General features: G+C 47.0%; 1 protein-coding gene across 1 annotated transcript in view; it reads left to right on the top strand.

Annotated features, from left to right (window-relative positions):
• The window catches only part of TBC1D10B (TBC1 domain family member 10B), a 339,453-nt gene that overhangs the window by 278,178 nt on the left and 37,765 nt on the right, over nucleotides 1–23,510 (top strand). The gene's annotated exons all lie outside the window — the stretch shown is intronic.

Here is a 23,510-nt window from a genome sequence, read left to right on the forward strand (position 1 = left end):
GCGCTGGTTCCCGGGACATTCCGGTCCCGCGCCCCAACAAGTAGCCCTCGCCCAACCCGCCCTATCCGGGTGTGAGGGCGACTCGGGCCCAAATGGAGGCCTATGCCACGGCCTTGCAGGCCTCACTTGGGCCCTCTTCTGTTCCTGGGGCGTCCTCGGGGCCTCCGCTATCTGTGGGGTCCCCGACTGACTCGTTGGGGGGTTCGCCCCCGGCTTCGAATGAGCTCTTGCCCTCCAGGGACATCGGAGATGTGGTATCGTCAGGGCGAGGCTTGGTTGGGTCCCCCTGTACGATCCCTAGGGCGTCGTCACGGTGCGGCCCGGCTGGGTCCCCCTCTGCACCGTGCCACATAGTCCCGAGGGGCTCCCTGTGGCATCGCAGGTGGTTGCTAGTGCCCAAAGCCTCACTTTGTGCACACCTCTGCCTTCCGGACAGGCGGACGCCAGTCCGGTGGCGTAGACTAGTCTCCACGGCTCTGCCTCCGCTTCTTTCTCCGGAGTCAGGGCCTTCTGTGGTCGAGACAGAGTCGGCGCCGAAGGCTTGCCTCCCCGGATCCAGCTCCTTCTCCTGTCTCTTCTTCGGAAGGGGAGCTGGTCGTAGATTCGGCGCCGGACAGAGCAGATTCGGCACCGGACGGAGCCGACTCAGCGCCGGATGGAGTCGGGTCCGCGCTGGATGCGGTGCAGTTAGCGCTGGCTGCGGTTGTTTTGGCGCCGCATCGACGTAGGGCTGTTGAGTCTTCTCCGGAAGCGTTTGTAGAAAGCGTGGTGACAGACTCACCCTCGTCAACACCGGTGGTATTCTTGCCTGTGCCTCCTTTAGAATATGTGGAGCCAACCGGATCCCCTCCTCCTCAAGAGGATCCACAACCGACTGACTCCTCGCCTCTTCAGGAGCCTCCTCAGGACCCCCATTCCTCAATGGGGCTCCCCTCAGTGGAGCACTGGTCGCACCCTCACTGTCTTGGGAGGGTTAGCCTACAGCCCTCACCGAATGATGAACTGCTGTCTCTTCCTCGGAGGACTACCGAGGCTAGTGCCGCCTTTCTGCGAGTGGTCTCTTTGGCCACTGAGATTCTGAACATGCAACCCCCTTCGGTGCCCCTCTCTGTGGATCCTTTACTTGATGTCCTTCACCGTGGGTCAGGGAATGTGGAGTCACTTCTGCCCCTTGAAGCCTCTCTTTATGATGCCCTTTTGAGTACCTGGGTTCGGCGAGCTTTTGGTGACCCGGTGGCTCGTTCGGTCTTGCACCGCCACCGTCCTGCTCCACATGATCCGGTCTGCTTATTTGTGCAGCCGGACGTGCAAGGGTTTGTTGTGCAAACTGCCTTCGCTTCCCTTCCACGGCTGATACTCCCTCCCTCCCGAGAGTGCAGATGGCTTGATTCATGGGGTCAGAACATCTTTGCCTCCACTAGTGCCGCACTACGGTCACTAAATATGGTGTGTGTCCTAGCTCGGGTTACTTCTGCCCTCTGGGACTCTGCAGAGTCTTTGCTCTCCGCCAGCACTGAAGGCTCTCGTGTTAACCTCCTTCACCTTCTCCGGGACGGCCGTGACCTTGCAGAGTTTACCATTTGCTCCGCCTTGGATACTGTAGATTCCTTGGGCCGGGCTATGGCTGCTTCAGTCGCCTTGTGGCACCATGCGGGATAGCGCCTTTCTGGAAAATATCCGGCAAAGACTTGTTGATTTGTCCTTCGATGGGGTTTTATTGTTTGATGCACACGCTGACTCAGCTGTTCGTCGTCTTCTTGCGGGCTTTCGCCCCCCACCTTAGACCTGTGTTTCTCAGGCGTTTGTCCTGGAGTGGTACCCTTTCGTTCAACATCCAATTGATGCGTTACGTGTTTTTGGCTGGTGGTAAGCCTCAGCTTCCTTCTCCTCCTTGGGAGCTTTTCGGAGGGTTTTCACGCTTGACGGCAGCTTCTGTCTGCCATTCATGTACCGTATGTGTTCCTCTACAACTATGTTCCATGGTTGTGCATAGTTTATTTCTACTCTTGTTCCTACCTCTTCCCCTCTCTTCGAGGCGCCGACGTAGAATCTGAAGTCTCCATATTTCAGGGAGCTATTCGGTCATGCTTATGGCATTTCTGAAAAGCACTCTTTTGTGTTCCACTTACTGGAGTTTTTTCCAGTTCCTGGACAATCTTTTTCTGGATAGAGGTTGCTTTCCTTCCCTTCAGAGGGTGTGGGCTGCAATTCTGCACCTCTACGCCTTCGTACTTTGGTGGCTCTGCTGCTCCTTCCTTCGGAGGTGCCTCCTTCTTGTGGTTCACCCTATTTGATATCTATTTGATATCAGCTGGGCATACAGGACAACACTTCTACTGTCAGTCATCCTAGGTCTACGCCATGCGTATCTGTATTTCATGTGCTGGCGATCAATTTGGCCCTCCAGCTGCCTGGTCGAGCGGCCTTGTGCTTATTTTGGATATACCACCTTCTAGTCTCTGTGGCTATTTGCTATGTGCATGTTTCTATGGTGGCCTGCATCTGCGTGCTTCACATTGTCACTGTTCACCCTGTTTTTTCCACTTTTTTGGGCTGGGTGTGCAATTAACGGGGTTCTTGTCACCGCCTGCAATTCTAGAAACATTTCTGGTTTCTACCTATTAGCCTTTGGTCCTTGGCCGTAGCCTCTCCGGCCTTCCTTCCGTGGGCTAGCCTGGTAGGCTCTGGTTGCCTCTCTTCATGTTTCTTCTTGAGAGTTGGTCGGTATTCACATAGTGCGCCATTACACTGAGAGGGGTCCTCCCTCCTTTCTCTTTCTTTTGTTCTGGTATATGGCTGGTGCCGTTTCTAACTTTCATGCTTATACTGTTATGGTGTAGCACCATTCTGGCACTTTTGGGATGTCTTGCATTCCGTTATCTTTTGCTCTTCCGAACTATTTGGGTTGCTGTCTGGCTGTTCCGCCACAGCCTTCCCCATTATCCGTGACTCGGTTGCTGGCTCATGTGCTTGGCGCTCCTGTTGTTCTGTCGCAGACCCACCTCCCCTTTGGGGTATGGCTGTGGTATCTATTCTAAGTTAAGGAATCTGCGGCTAGATGTCTCTATCAGATGTACGAGTTACTTACCTTTGGTAACGATGTATCTGGTAGAGACGTTGTCTAGCCGCAGATTCCTTAACGCCCCCCCAACCCCCCCCCCCCCAGCCTCCCCGTTCTGCGAACAATTTTCCAGAAGGGGTTTTCTGCTGTTCTTTGCACAACTTGCCAAATGGGTATTTCCACTGACCTCTTCAGTTTCCGTTGGTTTTCTCTAACGGCGGACTCACGTTGTTGCATCCCTTCAGAGTTGCCATAATAAGGCTAACTTCCTCTTGGAGGTTTTCTACATTCAACGTGATCCCTTTTGCTTGTCCTTCTGCAGGAGAATCATCTTTTTCCATTCTTCTCCTGCTACCTTCCTTCCCTCCCACCTTCTCTATTGGCTCAGGGTTCTGGTCTCCTCTACAGTCGTCTTCCTTGGGGATCTGTTGACCTCTGTCTCAGATCTCCATTATTGTAGGGGTAGTGCCAGTCTTTTCAATTTCGTTCCTTCCTGCGGTGGACTGTTCTTTGTGTTCCGTTCTTGCTACATGACACAGTTCTACATGGTAATGACAGTTTATTTCTGTCTGGTGTTCTACATGGTAATCTCAGACTATTCGAACTGTTGAGATGTTCTTCCCTTGTTGCTCTCGGGAGGGTCTTCACTTTGCTTGCGGGGTTCTTTCTCACAGCTTATTAGTACGCAGTGTCTTATTCTGTCTTCTCAATGGTGTTTTGCACCATCCTCCTTCTTTATTCCCTCGCACACTGTTCCCATACTTTCACAGATTTTTTTGTTGTTGGTGGCTCCGCGTTGTACAGCAGAAATGTTTCTCCAAAGAAAACTGATGTCAGCGCGCCGGGAGGGACTTGTATGACCTCGCTGACGTCACGTACGTGGACGACGTCAGGGCTAGGACGTGTGGCACCATCCCCTGGCGCGCAGAGGTGCTGCTGCAAAAAATAAATACGGATCCAGTCTGACGCCTGGGGATATTCTAAGTTAAGGAATCTGTGGCTAGACAACGTCTCTACCAGATACACCGTTACCGAAGGTAAGTAACTCGTACATACCAACTGCTTATTGCCAGGGCAGCAGAATACCATGGGGTGGAGCTACATAAAGAGTCTTTAGAGGAAGATTTTCTCTTCGACACTCTAGGAACACACAAATCTAATCAAACACTCCCTATGCTCAAGGATATGTTAAGGCACACATACAATATTTTTAAAGACCCTGTCTGTGCTAGAATTCTTACTCTTAGAGTAGACAAAAAATATAAATCTTCCCCCACAGATGCCATTTTTATGAAGGGACAGTTACCTCTTTAGTGGTATCAAATTCCAGAAAGAGAGCTAATTATCCAGTATTGGGGTATCTTTCATAGATTCACATGCCTGAATCATTCCCCGTCGCCGAGGCGGGAGTCTCGGTGGATAAAAAAGTAGTGCCAAAAAATAATTAGTAGTAGTAGGCCCAAAGAAAAAAGGCCCTAAGGCCTATATCTTAGAAGCCTATGTACTTCGTTATGTAAAATAACCCAAGAATTGGTAACAACCAATCAGACATCAGCACCCTTCTAGAACCCTCTCAGCAGAGCCAGCTCTCCTCAGATTTTCACCGCACGTCGTGTGGAAGGGAGTCTCCCTGAGTGCCTACTCAGTTTCTTCTTTTCTTCAGTATGTCTGACAAAAAAGCTTTGTTTAGACCCTGCAGGACCTGTGATAAGAAGAGGGTCCATGTAGACGACCAGCATGAGGAGTGTATTTACTGTCTTCATCCTAAGCATGTTGCTAAGGACTGTAGAATTTGCCGGACTTTCCCTCCTAAGTCCTTAAGGGACAGAGAGGCAAGAGTATTGTTATGGTTGAAATCTTCCTCGGCTGAGGAGGATGACAGGGCCTCGACATCTAGCAAGAGAGCTAGATCAATTGATAGTTCTTCCAGTGAAGGGAGAAAACATCATAAGGCCTCTCATGTAACTTCTGACCATTCACAGAAGTCACAAGACTCTGACAGATCTAAGAAGTCTTCAACTACTAAAACCATGAGTAAATCTCAGGTTAAGACTTTGTCAGTGGGATCATCTTATACTATCTCTGACTTCTGCTGCTCCTCTGTCGACGGCTACAGTCTCCACTACTTCGATATCGTCACCTATCATGTCTCCTAGGACGTCTAAGACTCCGTTGACAATTGCGTCGACGTCGAGCTTGAAGGAAGTTCTGTCAACGGCATCGTCGATGAGAACATCGACGACGAAGACCCCGTCGACGACGAAGACCCCGTCGACGACGACTATTCCGCTGACGGCGAAGACCCCGTCGACGATGACGGCGAACCCGTCGACGATGACGGCGATCCCGTCGACGGCAAAGACCTCGTCGACTATGACGATCCCGTCGACGGCGAAGACCTCGTTGACTATGACGATCCCGTCGACGGCGAAGACCTCGTCGACGGCGAAGACCTCGTCGACGGCGAAGACCTCGTCGACGGCGAAGACCTCGTCGACGATGATGACAATCCCGTCGATGCCTCAGAAGGCAGCAAGTCCGTCGACGAGGGGAAGCCCGTCGACGAGAGGTTTCCTTAAAATGATTCCACCAACTACTCATGTTACGCCTATTGCGTACACGCATATTCAGTTAAAAACTTTTCATAAACAGGATTACAGTAATATTTCTCCTTTGCTGCCTTCGCATATCTTGGACTCATATGCTAAAGGGGATGATTTTGAAGAGAAGGATGATGAGGGTCCTTTCGGAATAGCTAGGCACCCCTCGGAGTTACATATAAAATGTCAAGAGGTGGATGAGGAAGAAGACTATCATGAGCATGCTTACCAGGAAGGCCTTGCTACACCAGTGTACAGGCATCCCTCAAGGGATTGGGATCGTAGAGAAACGAGGCATCTCCCGCCTACACTGATTCAAGATCTTCAGGCTATGCTGGCGGATTACCGCCAACGCTTTCCACCACAACAACCTCTTCCTAATTTACAACCAACGGAAGAGTCACATACGGACATTCCAAATTCGCCGCTTCACCCTGCTGGTTCGGGGACACAATCGCACCATGATACCATTTCTTCTGATGAGGATATATCGAAGAAGGTGAAGTACCGGATAAGGACACCACTCTGGATCCTTGGGATGATTACATCATTCCCATGCCTTCTCCACCTATTCCGCAGCCATCGGATTCTCCTCCAGAGGATATAGGTGGCTTTCACAATTTAATGCAACATGCAGCAGTCAGGTTTCAACTACCTGTCACTGTGGAGCATACGGATTGTTTCCTCCATGATTTTAAAGAGGAGCAAAGGAAAATTACCAGAGCAATTCCCATCATCGATTTTATTTGGAATGAGGGGTTAAAAATTATGAAGACACCTGCTTCCGTACCTGCGGTCCTCCCTCGTATTGATAAGAAATATCGTGCTCCTCCAGAAACGCCCTCTTGTCTAATCGGTCATCCCCGACCAGATTCCGTTATATCACAGGCTGCTCAACAAAAGTCCAAAAATCCGGCTATGCCGATATCAACGCCGCCGGATAGGGAAGGGCGAAGATTGGATCTGATCGGTAAGAAGTTCTCTACTATGGCGGCAACTTCTATCAAAGCTGCAAACTCCTTGGCCATACTTGGTCGCTATGACCGCCAGATGTGGTCAGAATTCTCTGAATTTATAGACCTAGTTCCTGAAGATCGTCAACAAGAGGCAAGGAAGATACTTCAAGAGGGAGAACGAGCCGCATCAGAGATCATAGACTGTGCTCTGGATATTGCAAATACCAACTTTAGGCAACTTGCAGGAGCTGCAGTCCTTAGGCGTCAAGGATGGCTTAAGGCAACGTCTTTTAGGCCAGAGGTTCAAGCCAAAATTATTGATATGGCCTATGATGGAGAATCCTTGTTTGGGAAGCATATAGACGAGGCCCTCCTAGCGATCAAGACTGATACGGATACAGCTAAGTCTCTAGCTGCTCTCCAATACAAACGAGGATCATTCCGTGGTGCAAGAGGTCGAGGCTTTGTATCAAGGGGAAATTATCAAAGTCAGCAAAACAGACAATATCAGTCTCAATATAGACAGCCTTATGGACGATCATCAAACAGGCAATCTTCCTCGAATAGTTTCTCTCGTCAGGGAGGAAGAAGGCGATCGAACAATCAGGGTCGCGACTCCAACAAGAAGCAATGATTTACGCTGGACGCCAGTCATCCCTCCTTCCCTCCCAGTGGGAGCAAAGATAACAACTTTTGCACACAATTGGGAGGAGATCACCTCGGATTGTTGGGTCATCGACCTAGTCAGACACGGTCACACCCTGGAGTTCTTAAAACAACCTCCTACTGCCCCGCCCAGGGGTCCCCCTCCCCTCGTCTTCACTTATTGTTCAAAGAAGCTTTAATAATGCTCCGCAAGAACGCAATAGAGAAGGTTCCTTCGCCCCAGAAGGGAACCGGGTTCTATTCTCGATTTTTCCTCATAAAGAAAAAGTCAGGGGAGTGGCGCCCGATTCTGGATCTCCGCAAGCTCAACAAATTTCTAAAGAAGCAGAGTTTTCGGATGGTTACACTGGCCGAAGTTTTGAGCTGCCTGAACAAAGGAGATTTTATGGCTTCTCTGGACCTGGAGGACGCGTACTTCCACATTCCTATCCTTCCCAAGCATCGCAAGTACCTGCGATTTGTAGTGGCTGGCGTCCACTATCAGTTCAAAGTCCTTCCGTTTGGGCTGAAATCTGCTCCAAGAATTTTTACAAAGTGTCTTGCACCAGTAGCAGCGACTCTAAGATCACAGGGAATACAAGTATTCCCGTACCTGGACGACTGGCTGCTCATAGGCCCTTCGAAGCAAACTACCGTAGAGGCAGTTTTAGCATGCCTAAGTCTATTCTCAAACTTAGGCCTCACTCTCAACCAAAGCAAATCTCAACTGCTCCCTCGTCAAAGGATTCAGTTTCTGGGAGCAATGCTGGACACCAAACAATGCAAGGCATTCTTGTCAGAGGAACGTCAGCTTCGTTTACAAAAGCTAGCACTTTCAATCGCAAGAAGGTCGTCAGTTTCTGTCCGGAGGTTTGCGTCTCTTCTGGGGATGTGTTCATCAACTATAAATCTTGTACCTTTAGCACGGCTCCGAATGAGACCTCTGCAGGAACAATTACATCTACAATGGAAACAGGCCGTGGGGTCGTTCAACGACTCCATCATGATAACACCTCACATGATGGTCTCTCTACATTGGTGGTCACAGATGGAAAACCTGGCTCCGGGCCTCTCTTTTCTAACATCTCCTCCAGAATTCGTGGTAACAACAGACGCCTCCATGGAGGGGTGGGGAGGACATCTCCAAGATTTACAAATTCAGGGACGATGGTCCCAGGAATACCGCCAACAGCATATCAACAGACCGGAGCTTCGCGCCATTTTTCTCACTTTGCAGGCGTTCCTCCCGAGGATTGCAGGGGCCTCAGTGCTGGTCCGGACGGACAACACGACCAGCATGTATTACGTCAACAAACAGGGAGGAACGAGGTCACTGTCCCTTTCGCAGGAAGCTCAGGAACTATGGGATGGCTTACAACACACAAGATGACCTTATGAGCGGAGCACGTCAGGGGCCTTCACAACACGTTGGCCGACGACCTAAGCAGATCTCTGGCAGGCTGTCACGAATGGGAGATAGAGCAGAAGCAGCTAGACGAAATTTTTCAATCATGGGGCAAGCCGGCACTGGATTTGTTTGCTACAAAGGAAAACAAGAAATGCCGATATTACGCAAGCAGATTCCCTCAACAGGGATCAAGAGGAAATGCCCTGTCCATGAGATGGTCAGGGCTTTGTGCGTACGCTTTTCCCCCGATACCACTAATTGCGAAAGTGATCCGCAAAGTGAAGATGGAACATTGCCGCCTCATCCTGATTGCACCCCGTTGGCCAAGGCAATATTGGTTCCAGGAGCTGCTTCTTCTAGCTCACAGCTCCATCCGTCTAATACCAACAATGACAATGTTGACAAGGGAAAGGGGTCAAATACTCCATCCAGATCCACAGTCGCTGCACTTGCACGCATGGCTCCTGATTTCCTAGAATACAAAGATCTAACCATTTCACAGGAATGCCGTGAGATTCTATCTAAATCACGCACGCAAAGTACTTTAAAAACGTATCGTTTAAAGTGGAAACGATTTTGTCATTGGTGCGAGGGGAAGGATGTCCATCCTTTACAAGCTCCAGTAGAGCAAATCCTTCCTTATTTGTTATCCCTAGCCAAATCTGGGCTTGCATTCTCATCAATTAAAGTTCATCTTGCGGCTCTATCAAGATTCAGGAAGAGTACTTCTAAGCCTTCGCTCTGTTCCTCTTCATTAATAAAACAATTTATGAAGGGGCTATTCCGTGTTTATCCACCAATTCGTGCACCTCCTCCAGAGTGGGAGTTGAACACAGTTCTAGCTCAATTGATGAAAAGACCGTTTGAGCCTATCCACAAGGCTGAGCTAAAGTTTTTAACATGGAAGGTGGCTATTGTTTTGGCTCTTACATCGGCTCGAAGAGTCAGTGAGATTCAAGCGTTCACCATCTCAGAGCCCTTTTTGCAGTTCTCTAAAGACTTTGTTACTCTCAGGACAAATCCACGATTCATCCCTAAAGTTCCGACTCAGTTCCACTTAAATGAGCCAGTAAAACTAAAAGTTTTCTTCCCAAATCCAGCCACTCCATCTGAGCGAGCGTTGCATTCACTGGATGTAAAACGCTGTCTGAAATTTTACTCGCAAAGGACTAAGGACATCAGGCGGTCCAATAAATTGCTCATAGCTTATGGTCAAGCTACACTTGGGTCTGCTGTGACTAAAGCAACTATAGCCAGATGGTTGGCTTCTACAATTCATTTTTGTCATGATAAAGCCAATAAACCGTTACAAAGAAAGGTCAAGGCGCATTCTACTAGAACTATGGCAGCATCTACTGCATTGTTCGCAGGAGTATCCTTGGAAAATATTTGTCGTGCTGCAACGTGGAGGAATGTTCACACATTCACAAAGCACTACTATCTGCAATCTACTCTGCAGGAAGATACAGCGGTAGGACAGGCCGTCCTTCGACATCTTTTAAACTAAGGTCAGATATTGGTTTTTCAATTTACTGTTTATAATTGCTATATTTTAAGCTACATTGTCTTTTCTTTGTGTAAGATACATGTTTGGATTTTAAGAGAGGACATCTTATGCCTCCTACTTATCAAATTGCGGGCGTAATTGGGAGTGTATCAGCAATAGTCTCCCACCATCCGCAAACGACTGTATGCTCTGCATACTGCTTGCTACTCTGATTCAGGCATGTGAATCTATGAAAGATACCCCAATACTGGATAAGAAAACAAGTTACTTACCTGTAACTACAGTTATCCAGTATTGGTATCTTTCATAGATTCACATGCACCCACCCTCCTCCCCGCAGAGTCAGTTCTCTATGTTTGGGATATAAGCTTCCCACTCATGCTAGGAAAATCTGAGGAGAGGTGGCTCTGCTGAGAGGGTTCTAGAAGGGTGCTGATGTCTGATTGGTTGTTACCAATTCTTGGGTTATTTTACATAACGAAGTAGATGGGCTTCTAAGATATAGGCCTTAGGGCCTTTTTTCTTTGGGCCTACTACTACTACTACTACTAATTATTTTTTGGCACTACTTTTTTATCTACCGAGACTCCCGCCTCGGCGACGGGGAATGATTCAGGCATGTGAATCTATGAAAGATACCAATACTGGATAACTGTAGTTACAGGTAAGTAACTTGTTTTCTTCTCAAGCATCTGGGAATGCCCCTCACCCAGATAAAGAGTTGAAGCTTATTGATGCTTCGTGCAAACGTGTAGCAGCCCAAGCAGCTAATCAATGGCATATTGCTAATATGCAGGGCCTACTAGCAAGGTATGATAGAGCCCACTGGGACGAAATGGAACAATTACTGCAGTTTCTCCCAGATGAGCATAGGGCAAAAGCTCAGGACTCAGTCCAAGAAGGGAAATTCATTTCCAATGCTTCTATCAGATGTGCTATAGATGCAGCTGACACCGCAGCTAGAGAAGTGAATACCAGCATCTTATTAAGATGTCATGCTTGGCTACGGATTTCAGGATTCAAGCCTGAAGTCCAACAATCCATACTGATTATGCCTTTTGATAAAAAGCACCTTTTTGGTCCTGAAGTCAATGTAGCGTTGGAAAAAATTAAAAGGACACCGATGTGGCAAAATCAATGGGAGCACTTCAATCTCCCTCAAATAGTTTCCTTTCAGCACTTTTTTTTTAGGGGAGGGTCCAAGTCTACAGGCACTGACCAGAACACTTCCTCATATAAAGGCAATTCCCAATCCTCCTTTAGAAAAGGATTTTTCAGAGGGGGTTATAGGGGAAATAGTCCCAAGGGAGAGTAAAAACACCACACCTCGCACTTCCCTTTCCTCAAGCTAACAGTGACTTCCCAACACTTCCGGCAGACTCCTGTCGGCGGAAGACTTCAAAACTTTCTCCCCATTTGGAAATCAATAACAACAGACAAGTGGATGCTTGGAATTATCCAACATGGCTGTTTCCTGGAGCTTACCAACAATCCTCCAAACATTGCTCCTCAATCACACAAAATGTCGCCAGCACTTGCTTCAACAAGAAGTGCACTCTTTACATCAGTACCACAGATCAGGCGTTTATTGCCTTTACTTTCTTATTCCCAAAAAGGACTGCTCTTTGAGACCTAGTCAAGATCTCAGAGAGTTAAACAAATACATATTGTCAGAGCACTTTCACATGGTCACTCAACAAGTACTTCCCCTATTGCAGCAGGGTGACTTTGTCTATGCTAGATCTAAAGGGCGCCTACTTTCATATTCCAATTCATCCTACTCATCGCGAATGCCTCATATTTGTGATAGCAGGCAGTCATTACCAGTTCAAGGTACTTCCATTTGGCGTCACCACAGCCCCCAAAGTGTTCACCAAATGTCCCGCTGTAGTAGCTGCTCATCTCAGAAGACAATGTATACATGTCTTCCCTTATCTGGACGACTGGCTTGTCAAAGCAAGCACTTACCAAACCTGTATAATACATATTCAGACAACAGTACATCTGTTTCATCAGATGGGTTTCTCAATAAATGCACCGAAATCTCACCTGTGTCCAGAACATGTGCAGTCTGATCGAGGAGCTCCCCTCAATACTCTCAAAGCTCTAGCCACTCCTAATGTAGCCAGGATTCACAATATTCATTCCGCAATATTAGTTTCACCCCTATCAATCATTACCAGCCAGAGTCTTCATGCAATTGTTTGGAATGATGGCATCCTGCATTGCAATCGTACCTCATGCAAGGCTTCACGTGCGTCCTCCTCAGGAATGTCTAGCTCGTCAGTGGAATCAATCACAGCGTCTATTAACCGATCTAGTGTTGGTAGACAACCGCACCCATCGCTCTCTGCAGTGCTGGAACACTCAAAACGTAGGAAAGGGGCGGCCCTTCATAGACCCGATTCCATTGATTGTATTGACAGCTGACGCATCTCTAACTGGTTGGGGGGCTCGCCTTCAACATCACACGGTAGAAAGGCTGTGGTCACACAGTCACAAACGTTTCCACGTCAACTACCTAGAACTGCTAGCAGTGTTTCTAGCACTCAAAGCTTTTCTCACCCAACTTCTAGGCAACTGTCTTAGTCCACACAGACAACATAACAGCAATGTATTACCTACAAAAACAGGGAGGGGGACACTCTCTCCAGCTGTCGCGACTTGCGCAAAGCATTTGGAATTGGGCGATTCACCACAAAATGCATCTCCTAGCAGAACACCTTCCAGGAGTAGACAATCAGATTGCGGACTTGCTCAGCCGGTACAGGCAGCAAATCCACGAGTGGGAACTTCATCCCCAAGTTCTTCTTCCCTACTTTCAAAAATGGGGATTTCCAAAGATAGATCTGTTTGCCACAGTACACAACGCAAAATGGCCAAACTTCGCATCCAGGTTCCCACACCAAGCTTCCAAAGGCAATGCTCTATGGATGAATTGGTCAGGGATATTTGCTTACGCTTTTCCGCCTCTTCCACTAATTCCGTACTTGTTCGGAAGCTCAGACAAATGTTCCTCACACTGATCTTAGTAGCTCCCACTTGGGCTCGCCAACCTTGGTACACTACTCTGTTAGAACTCTCAGTAGTTCCACATCAAAAGTTACATCTCACACCATCTCTCCTCACTCAAAGCCGTGGAGAAATCAGGCATCCTAATCCCAAAGAACTCAACCTAGCGATATGGCTTCTGAAGTCATAGTTTGGTTATTTACAATTACCACCATACTGTATGAATATTCTCCAAGAGGATAGAAAGCCTACTACTAGAGCATGTTATGCTGTGAAATGGAAATGGTTTGTTGTCTATTGTAACAGCAACCATATCGATCCACTTGATGCTTCTGTACAAAACATAATTTGTTATCTGTTGCCTTTACAACAATGTGGATCAGCGTACACATCCATTCGCTTACATCTAGCAGCAGTAGCTGCATATTTGCAAAACAGACCACACTTATCCCTATTCAGAGTACCAGTGATTAAAACCTGCATGGAAGGATTAAAAAAAGGGTAATACCACCAAAAACTCCCCCTGCTCCAGAGTGGAACTTAAACATAGTTCTTACAAGGCTAATGGGTCCACCTTTTGAACCAATGCACAAATGTCAGTTGCAATTCCTGTCATGGAAAGTAGCTTTCCTCATAGCGATAACTTCACTAAGAGAGTTAGTGAGCTTCAGACATTGATCATACAAGAGCCTTTCTTTCAGCTTCTCAAGGATAGAGTGGTTCTTTGCACTAATCCTAAATTTCTCCCTAAGGTAGTTTCTGCTTTTCATATCAATCAATCAGTTTAGTTACCTGTTTTCTTTCCTCAACCTGATCCTGTAGCAGAACAAGCTCTATATATACTTGATGTTAGGCAAGCTATACTTTACTACATAGAAAGAACCAAAGAGTTCAAGAAAACAAAACAAATATTTGATGCTTTTTCTCCACCTCACAAGGGCAATCCTATTTCTAAGTCGGGTATTGCAAGATGGATTGTAAAATGTATCCATACATGTTATACTAAAGTAAAGAGAACTTTGTTTGTCCCCCTAGGGCGCATTTCACTCGCAAAACAGGAGCTACTATGGTCCTCTTTAGAAATATCCCCATAGCTGACATTTGTAAGGGAACAATATGGTCTACACCGCACACATTCACCAAACACTATTGTGTAGATGTGTCCTCAAGAGAACAGGCAAATGTAGGCCAATCGGTACTTAAAAAACTATTTCAAACAACTACAGCCACTAAAGGTTAACCACCGCTTTGGGAGATTACCGCTATATAGTCTATGCAAAGCATGTGATCTACAGCTCGCGTGTCTTGAACAGAAAATGTTAGTTACCCAGTAAGCATCTGTTCTCTTCCAGGGGATACTCATCAAAGTCACAAGCACTGAATTATCTCCGCCCATGTGCGGGAACCCAGAGCTTATACAAAAAATACATATATATATATGCAAACAGCGGGTCCGTTCTGGCTCCAATCTGGAGCTGAAATTTTCGGGAGGAAGCGATGTTCAGTTGCAGTTCAGGGCTGCAGCTCACATGATGGTCAAGTCGACTCCCACAAAGCAGGGCTGACACCACGTCAGAACAGTGCACCAACCCACATGGGTACTATTTTAGCGTGAATTTGGAGGAATGAAAGCGCACCCACTTGGGAACACTTGAAATAGCGGACTACAACAACCATGAGGCTGTGCTGACAGCCACGCCCACTGAGGCAGGTAGTTGAAATACAAATGTGCGCGATTTACGTGACTTTCATTCTTGCTGCATTGCCACTGAGGAAAGGATGACAATTCCTGAAACGCGTCTGGCTAAGAATTTTATGATGCCTGTATCCTGACAAGGTGCTAGCTGGCAGGGCGTCGACAAATAAAAGAATTTGACCTTACAAGCCTCCTGTGGACTCCCTCCTTGGTGCTACCTGGTACGTTGGAATAAATTACGGCTTTGCACAGCCGCGGAGTGAGGCCCACTGCTGCAAACAGCGGGTCCGTTCTGGCTCCAATCTGGAGCTGAAATTTTCGGGAGGAAGCGATGTTCAGTTGCAGTTCAGGGCTGCAGCTCACATGATGGTCAAGTCGACTCCCACAAAGCAGGGCTGACACCACGTCAGAACAGTGCACCAACCCACATGGGTACTATTTTAGCGTGAATTTGGAGGAATGAAAGCGCACCCACTTGGGAACACTTGAAATAGCGGACTACAACAACCATGAGGCTGTGCTGACAGCCACGCCCACTGAGGCAGGTAGTTGAAATACAAATGTGCGCGATTTACGTGACTTTCATTCTTGCTGCATTGCCACTGAGGAAAGGATGACAATTCCTGAAACGCGTCTGGCTAAGAATTTTATGATGCCTGTATCCTGACAAGGTGCTAGCTGGCAGGGCGTCGACAAATAAAAGAATTTGACCTTACAAGCCTCCTGTGGACTCCCTCCTTGGTGCTACCTGGTACGTTGGAATAAATTACGGCTTTGCACAGCCGCGGAGTGAGGCCCACTGCTGCAAACAGCGGGTCCGTTCTGGCTCCAATCTGGAGCTGAAATTTTCGGGAGGAAGCGATGTTCAGTTGCAGTTCAGGGCTGCAGCTCACATGATGGTCAAGTCGACTCCCACAAAGCAGGGCTGACACCACGTCAGAACAGTGCACCAACCCACATGGGTACTATTTTAGCGTGAATTTGGAGGAATGAAAGCGCACCCACTTGGGAACACTTGAAATAGCGGACTACAACAACCATGAGGCTGTGCTGACAGCCACGCCCACTGAGGCAGGTAGTTGAAATACAAATGTGCGCGATTTACGTGACTTTCATTCTTGCTGCATTGCCACTGAGGAAAGGATGACAATTCCTGAAAAGCGTCTGGCTAAGAATTTTATGATGCCTGTATCCTGACAAGGTGCTAGCTGGCAGGGCGTCGACAAATAAAAGAATTTGACCTTACAAGCCTCCTGTGGACTCCCTCCTTGGTGCTACCTGGTACGTTGGAATATATATATGTATATGTAGTAGAAAAGGAGTACATTGTATGAGATAAATATACGCATATACATGTATAACATAAAAAATATGCAGCCCTAAACATACCCAATAGGCTAAAAAGGTAGATTTACATGCATTTCTCTAGTATGAAAATAACCCATAAACATATAATGTAAGAGAAGGACATTTACAGTAATAGCATTCCGCAAAAAACCTTTTATTTTCATCAGAGAACAGGTAATGGCAGGCTAATTAGCCTATAGATGGCTGCATCAATAACATCCCTGTACAGAAAAGGAAACTGGCACCTCGCCTTTAAGGCCTCAGAGACCCTGAGCACTATGCCTTTAAGGCCTCCAGGAGACCCTGCTCCCATCATGCACCACAGGTGACAGTTAGGTAAGTTCTTTTTTCCGTCTCTGAGAGGAACCTGGAGCTTGAGCTTAACTGATTTTGAGTTTTTTTAGTCAAATTATATAAAAACTACTTTTTTCTTGATACTGGTGGTATTTATCAGTCTTTTTCTGACTAATGGGTCTTTCTTTTTAGTCAGATATGCCACCTTTATTTTATAAATGTCCTTCCTGTGGGAAGAAGATGGCCAAATCCGATCCTCATTCGTTCTGTGTTGTGTGTCTACCTTCTTCTCACAACACAGAGACCTGCTACCACTGTCTTCATCTCTCAAGAAGAACATTGAAAGACAGAGAGAAGATCAGGCTTCTAGGTTTGCTGGAGAGAGGAAAACATCATAAAAGTGGCCCAGAAAGTCATAATTCATCTGGAGGGCCCTCCTCTCTGAGAAAATGGAGAAGATCTGCATTGCTAGAAGTTAGAAAAAACATCACAGCATGTCGTCGACGTTGAGACTAAATGACGGAGGTCAATGTCGAAGACTAGATCTCCGTCGAGAAGTAAGTCGACGTCGAGACCTACGACTCAAGCGAGATCAACGTCAACCCAAGTGAGATCGACGTCAATGACCAGATGACCGTCCAGAAGTAAATCTACGTCGAGACCTGCAAAGCAAGTGAGATCTACGTCGAAGACAGGATCGCCATCGAGAAGTAGGTCGACGTCGAGACATGCTTCGGGCTTGAAGCACCCATTGACGTCAATGCAGAGGTCGACGTCGAGATCTCCACCCCCTTTTCGAGGGTCGGCGTCAAGACACTCCAGATCACCCTCTCGGACCCGTCAGAGGTCGACGTCGAGGGCAGAGTCGACGTCGAGGATACCACATGTTCACCAGCGGTCGACGTCGAGGGGACCGACGTCGAGGACTTTGTCCCATAGATCTCCGCCGTCCAGAGTGTCACCTCCACAGTCGTCGCCGATGGTGGCTCATTCTGTTTCAGGCAAGTTATCCCTGCGGAAGGCGCAGGAAGACCAACGTCTAGATCACGACTCTCGACGTCGAGGGAGACTTCTTCTTCGCCAGGTATAACTATAATTCAAGTCACACCGGAGGGCTCTCCGGTGAGCAAATCACCTCCTATCAACATGTCGCCCAGATGGTTGGAGGACATTAGACACTGGAAGATCCAACCCAAACCTAATGAGAGACCTCTTACCATGGGTTTCTCAAGACCTCCTGCTAGTAGGTCCCCGAGGCATTCCAGATCTCCATTAAGACGGCGCTCACGCTCAAAAGAGCGCTCAAGGTCTCGCCGTTCACATACGCCAAGGAGAAGACAGAGGTCTCCTACAACAACTGCATCAACAAGGTCATCGTATAGAGACTATTCTCCTACTATATCTTCAACTCTACCATCCAGGGTTTCCCCTGTGGATGATATTGGGACATTCAACGAGGTGCTCTGTAGAGGTGCCAACAAGTTCAACATAGCCATGTCTGTACCTCAGGTTACTACATCCATTATATTTGAAACTTTGCATCATCGGGCTTCGGCAAAGCCTCTGCTGCCTTTGGTGCCAGGATTGTTAGAGCCTGCGATGAAGTCTTATTTGACACCTCCCACAGTGGGCTCGGGTCCCTCAAGAATTTCAAAGAAATACAAAGCCCCAGACCAAGATCCCTTGTTTCTGCGGTCTGACCCTCCACCGGATTCCCTTATAGTCACCTCTGCCAGGAAAGCACATTTCAATACTTCTATGTCATCTGCTCCTCCGGAGAAGGACAGCAAAAACATCGATTCTTTGGGACGGAGAATGTGCAGTATGTCAGGATCTGTGATGAGAGTGGCTAGTGCAGCCGCACTACTAGGGCGATATGACCGATCTTTATGGGACTCTTTAACAAGATTCACAGAAAAATTACCCAAGGAAGATCAAAAGGATTTCCTAGAGATTGTGCAAAAAGGTGGCCTGGTTGCTAACCAGATCATTATTACAGCGGCCGATTCTGCAGAATTGGCAGCTCATGGATATGCACATGGCATTTGTTCACGAAGATCAGCATGGCTTCATCTCACGGGTCTCAAACCCGATGCTCAAAGAAAGATCGTTAATCTGCCCTTTAAGGGATCATCGTTGTTTGGGTCACATGCGGACGACGAAATGGCAAAAATGAAAACTGAGTTGGATACTCTCAAGGCTGTAGGCCTTGAAAAAAAGGAATTTCGTTGTCGATTTCGTCCCTATGGCAAACGCTCTTTTCAACAGCGAGGTCAATTCTCGAACTGGTCATCGTAGAACCAGGGTCAAACGCAACAAAGGTCCCAGTTCCAACAACGTAGCAGAGGCGGTTACAAACAGCAGTCAGCGGCACCAAAACAGCCACAGAAGCAATGAGGTGGGAGGAAGCATTTCTTTACATCTGAAGGAGTGGAAACGTATAACAAAAGACAAATGGCTCATCAACATTGTTCAAAATGGCTATCTTCTCAAGTTCAAGACTCCTCCTCCATCTATGCCTCCGAGAGGCATTTCTCACCGCGACCAACGGTTGTTACAAAAGGAGGTAAACATCTTATTAAGCAAAGGAGCTATAGAGAAAGTTCCCGCTCCTCAAAGAAATCAAGGACTCTGCTCTCGTTTCTTCCTTGTGCAAAAAAGAGGCCCCACCACAGAATACAGACCTATACTGGACTTGAGACTGTTGAACAAATACATTCGCAGAGAAATTTTTTGAATGTTAGCACTCCACCAAATTTTCCCACAGCTTCATCAAGGGGATTGGATGTGCTCCATCGATCTACAGGACGCATACTTCCACGTACCAATATCGAATAAACATCACAAATTTCTACGATATCTAGTGTCTTTTCAGCATTACCAGTATTCAGTTCTCCCGTTCGGGCTCAAATCAGCTCCCCGAACAGTCTCCAAATGTATGGCTGTGGTGGCTGCCTTCTTCCGCAAGCAGAAAATATTCATATATCCTTACTTGGACGACTGGCTTCTGAAGAGCTCATCTCCAACTCTACTGCGGGATCATCTCTCGTGCTGCCTTCAGCTTGGGCCTTCACGTCCATTTCAAGAAATCCATTCTAAATCCAACGCAAAAGATCCATTACCTAGGCTCCTTCCTGGACACCGAAAAAGCAAGCGTGTGTCCTTCGGAGGAGAGGTTGTCATCAATCCAAGGAAAATGCCTGACCCTTCTTCACACGCATCTCCCGACAGTTCGACAGGTGTCATCACTACTGGGATCAATGGCGTTGTGCATCTTTATAGTACCAAACGCACGATTACACATGCATCCACTACAACAATGTTTGGAGGACCAGTGGATGCAAGTATCAGGGTGCTGGGAGGATCAGGTAATTCTCCATCAATCAGCCAAGGACTCCATCCGGTGGTGGATGAATCGATCGCACCTGATGAAGGGAGTCCCTTTCCACCAGGACCCGCCAACCCAGACTTTAGTCACAGACTCTTCTCTCCAGGGTTGGGCTGCTCATATGAGCCCTCTGCAAGTACAAGGTCTATGGTCCGACTCCGAGCAGAGCTACCACATCAACCTGCTAGAGTTGAGAGCCGTACATCTAGCTCTCAAGTCCCTGTTTCCGTCGTTCAAGTCTCGCTCCATTCTAATACAAACGGACAATGCAACGACGATGTATTATTTGAACAAACAGGGAGGTACCCGATCAAGAACACTCTCCATAGAGTCTCAGACCATATGGAACTGGCGTCTAGCAAGAGACCTGTCAATAGTAGCCGTTCATCTACCGGGCTCTCTCAACTCCCAGGCGGACTTTCTCAGCGGAGAGTTCGTCGAAGCCCACGATTGGGTTCTCTACAACGAAGTCGCTCACAGCATCTTTCGAGAATGGGGAACACCAGACATCGACCTATTTGCAGACGCGGTAAACGCAAAATGGCCCGTCTTCGCATCCAGGTTTCCCCAGCAGGGATCTCAAGGGAATGCCCTTTTGATCGAATGGTCTTAGAGCTTGCTGTACGCTTTTCCACAGATCCCGTTGATACCAGTGGTAATCAACAAGTTGTACAGGACCAACTCCAGGATGATCCTAATAGCCCCGGAGTGGCCTCGCCAGTGGTGGTTTCCAGACCTCCTTCAACTATCGGAAGTGCCACACAAGAGGTTGCCATGCCGCCCGGATCTCCTATCCAAACAGGCAGGGAGAGTATTCCACCCCAACCTGTCCTCCCTCCGGTTGACAGCATGGCTCCTGAAGTCATCTAATATGGACACCTACAATTGAATCCAGACTGTATGGCTATTCTCAAAGAAGCGAAAAGACCTTCCATGAGGAAATCATATGCCTTCAAGTGGAAGCAGTTCTTCCTATGGTGTGTGGATAATGGACATGATCCCATCCGGGGTCAGGAACAGGTGATTTACCCTACTTGCTGCATTTGGCTAGATCTGGTCTTCAGTTCACTTCTGTCAAAGTCCACCTTGCAGCAATCACAGCCTATAGGAAGTCCCCCAACCAGACTTCTTTGTTTAGAATCCCGGTGGTAAAGGATTTTCTTGAGGGCTTGAAAAAGGTCTACCCACCAGTCAGGTCTCCGTCTCCTCCATGGGAGATTAACATTGTGTTGACGAAAATGATGGGGGCTCCTTTCGAGCATATCCATCAAGCTTCCTTACAACATTTAACATGGAAAGTCTTGTTCCTTGTAGCCATTACATCTGCTCGCAGGGTGAGTGAGATCCAGGTTCTTTGCTGTAAGGAACCTTACACTGTGTTCCACGCTAACAGAGTAGTTCTCAGAACACATCCTAGCTTTTTGCCTAAAGTAGTCTCGGACTTTCACATTAACCAGGCTATCACTTTACCTACCTTTTTTTCGAATACTTCAGAAAGATCTCTCCATTCCCTAGATCTCAAGAGGGTTCTTAAGTTTTATTTGGACAGAACAAAGACACCGAGGAAATCCGAACGTTTGTTTAGTAACTATGGTCCTGTTAACACAGGTTCTGCAGCTTCCAAAAGATCAATTTCTAGATGGATAGTTTCTTGTATTCTTCTGTCATACCAATTGGCCAACAAATCCCTTCCGGGGAAGCCTATGGCCCATTCCACTAGGGGAAAAGCTTCTACCACGGCTCTCCTGAGGAATGTCCCCATGGCAGAAATTTGTAAAGCAGCTACATGGCGATCAGTTCATACCTTTACTTGCCACTACTGTTTAGATGCTGAGAACGCAGGCAGACGCTGAGAGACTTGTTTGCTAATACTGTTTAACATGTGTACGTCTATTAAGTTCGCTGTTTTTTGCTCGTCCGCTTGGAAGTGGGTATAGGTTTGCTACTCTATTCAGTGCTTATGACTATTGATGAGTATCCCCTGGAAGAGAAGGATAAGTTACTTACCTGTAATCCTAGTTCTCTAACAGGAGTATACTCATCAGTCATAAGCAAATCTCCCACTTCCCCGGACGAGCATTAGCAGTTTACTTGTTCTTCTTGCAACTTTGATGCAGGTTCCTACAGGTTTCTTATACCGTACAAAAGAACTGACCTAACTGTCACCTGTGGTGCATGATGGGAGCAGGGTCTCCTGGAGGCCTTAAAGGCAAAGTGCTCAGGGTCTCTGAGGCCTTAAAGGCGAGGTGCCAGTTTCCTTTTCTGTACAGGGATGTTATTGATTTATGCAGCCTTCTTTAGGCTAATTGCCTGCCATTACCTGTTTTCTTTGATGAAAAAAAAAGGTTTTTTGCGGAATGCTATTACTGTACATGTCCTTCTCTTACATTATGTTTATGGGTTATTTTCATACTAGAGAAATACATGTAAATCTGGCTTTTTAGCCTATTGGGTATGTTTAGGACTGCGCATATTTTTTTATGTTATACATGTATATGTGTATATTTATCTCGTACTATGTACTCCTTTTCTACTACATACACATATATATGTATTTTTTGTATATGCTCTGGGTTCCCGCTCTTGGGCGGAGAAAATTCAGTGCGTATGACTTTGATGAGTATCCCCTGGAAGAGAACTAGGATTACAGGTTAAGTAACTTATCCTTCTTGGCATGTAGAGCTGTAGATTCACATGCCACCCACCTCCCGGTCTCCTGTAGTGGTTGTAGTTCTTAATTTATATTCATACGCATGGACATCTCTATTCTATACCTCCTAACTCCATTTATCACCCTCTGCGGTAATTCAATCTAACAATGGAGTTGATGCCCATGTGCCCTATCACCGAAAGGAGGAGTCACCTACCTTGTGACTGGAAAGACTTCTTCGAACAAAAACAACTTGCAAACATCTGGGCCCAACACTAGATGGCAGGAGTATGCAAAGCATGTGAATCTACATCTCTACATACCAAGAACAGATGCTTACTGGGTAAGTAACATTTTCCATATATATTTATTCACCAACGGAGACGCTGCACTCCCAGAAGGCTTTGGCACATTCCATTATTAGATCAGCAGCTTTCCGAACCCCACAGCACGTTTCAACCAAAGTCTATGTTAAGTGGGTGTGATTTTTAGAACCGGTATTTGCTCTGCTTATATTCATTCACAGGCATTATGGGATATGTAGTTTTGACGTTTCCAACATGTACTATACACTGGGAGACTAATAAGAGGCTTGGGTTCAAAACTTTCAAAGTAGTCAAAAATGTCAAAAGTACATATCCCATAATGGCTGTGAATGAATATAAGCAGAGCAATTACCTCTACTAAAGACAACACCCACTTGAAAAAGACTTTTGTCAAAATGCGTCATGGGGTTTGGAAAGCTGATGATCTAATAAAGGAATGCGCCAAAGCCTCTGGGAGTGCAGCGTCTTTGTTGGTAAATAGATAGTTGGGGGGCTTTGTGGTCTGATACTCCAACGCTGCACCGGCAGTGAGAGTATGCCGCTTTTAGACAAGTTTGTTGAAGGAGATATATCAAGTAACTATGCAGTATGGGCTAATATAGCTATTCCGGTGACATCAT

Source organism: Triturus cristatus, chromosome 7, assembly GCF_964204655.1.
Source record: "Triturus cristatus chromosome 7, aTriCri1.1, whole genome shotgun sequence".
Lineage (NCBI taxonomy): Eukaryota > Metazoa > Chordata > Amphibia > Caudata > Salamandridae > Triturus > Triturus cristatus.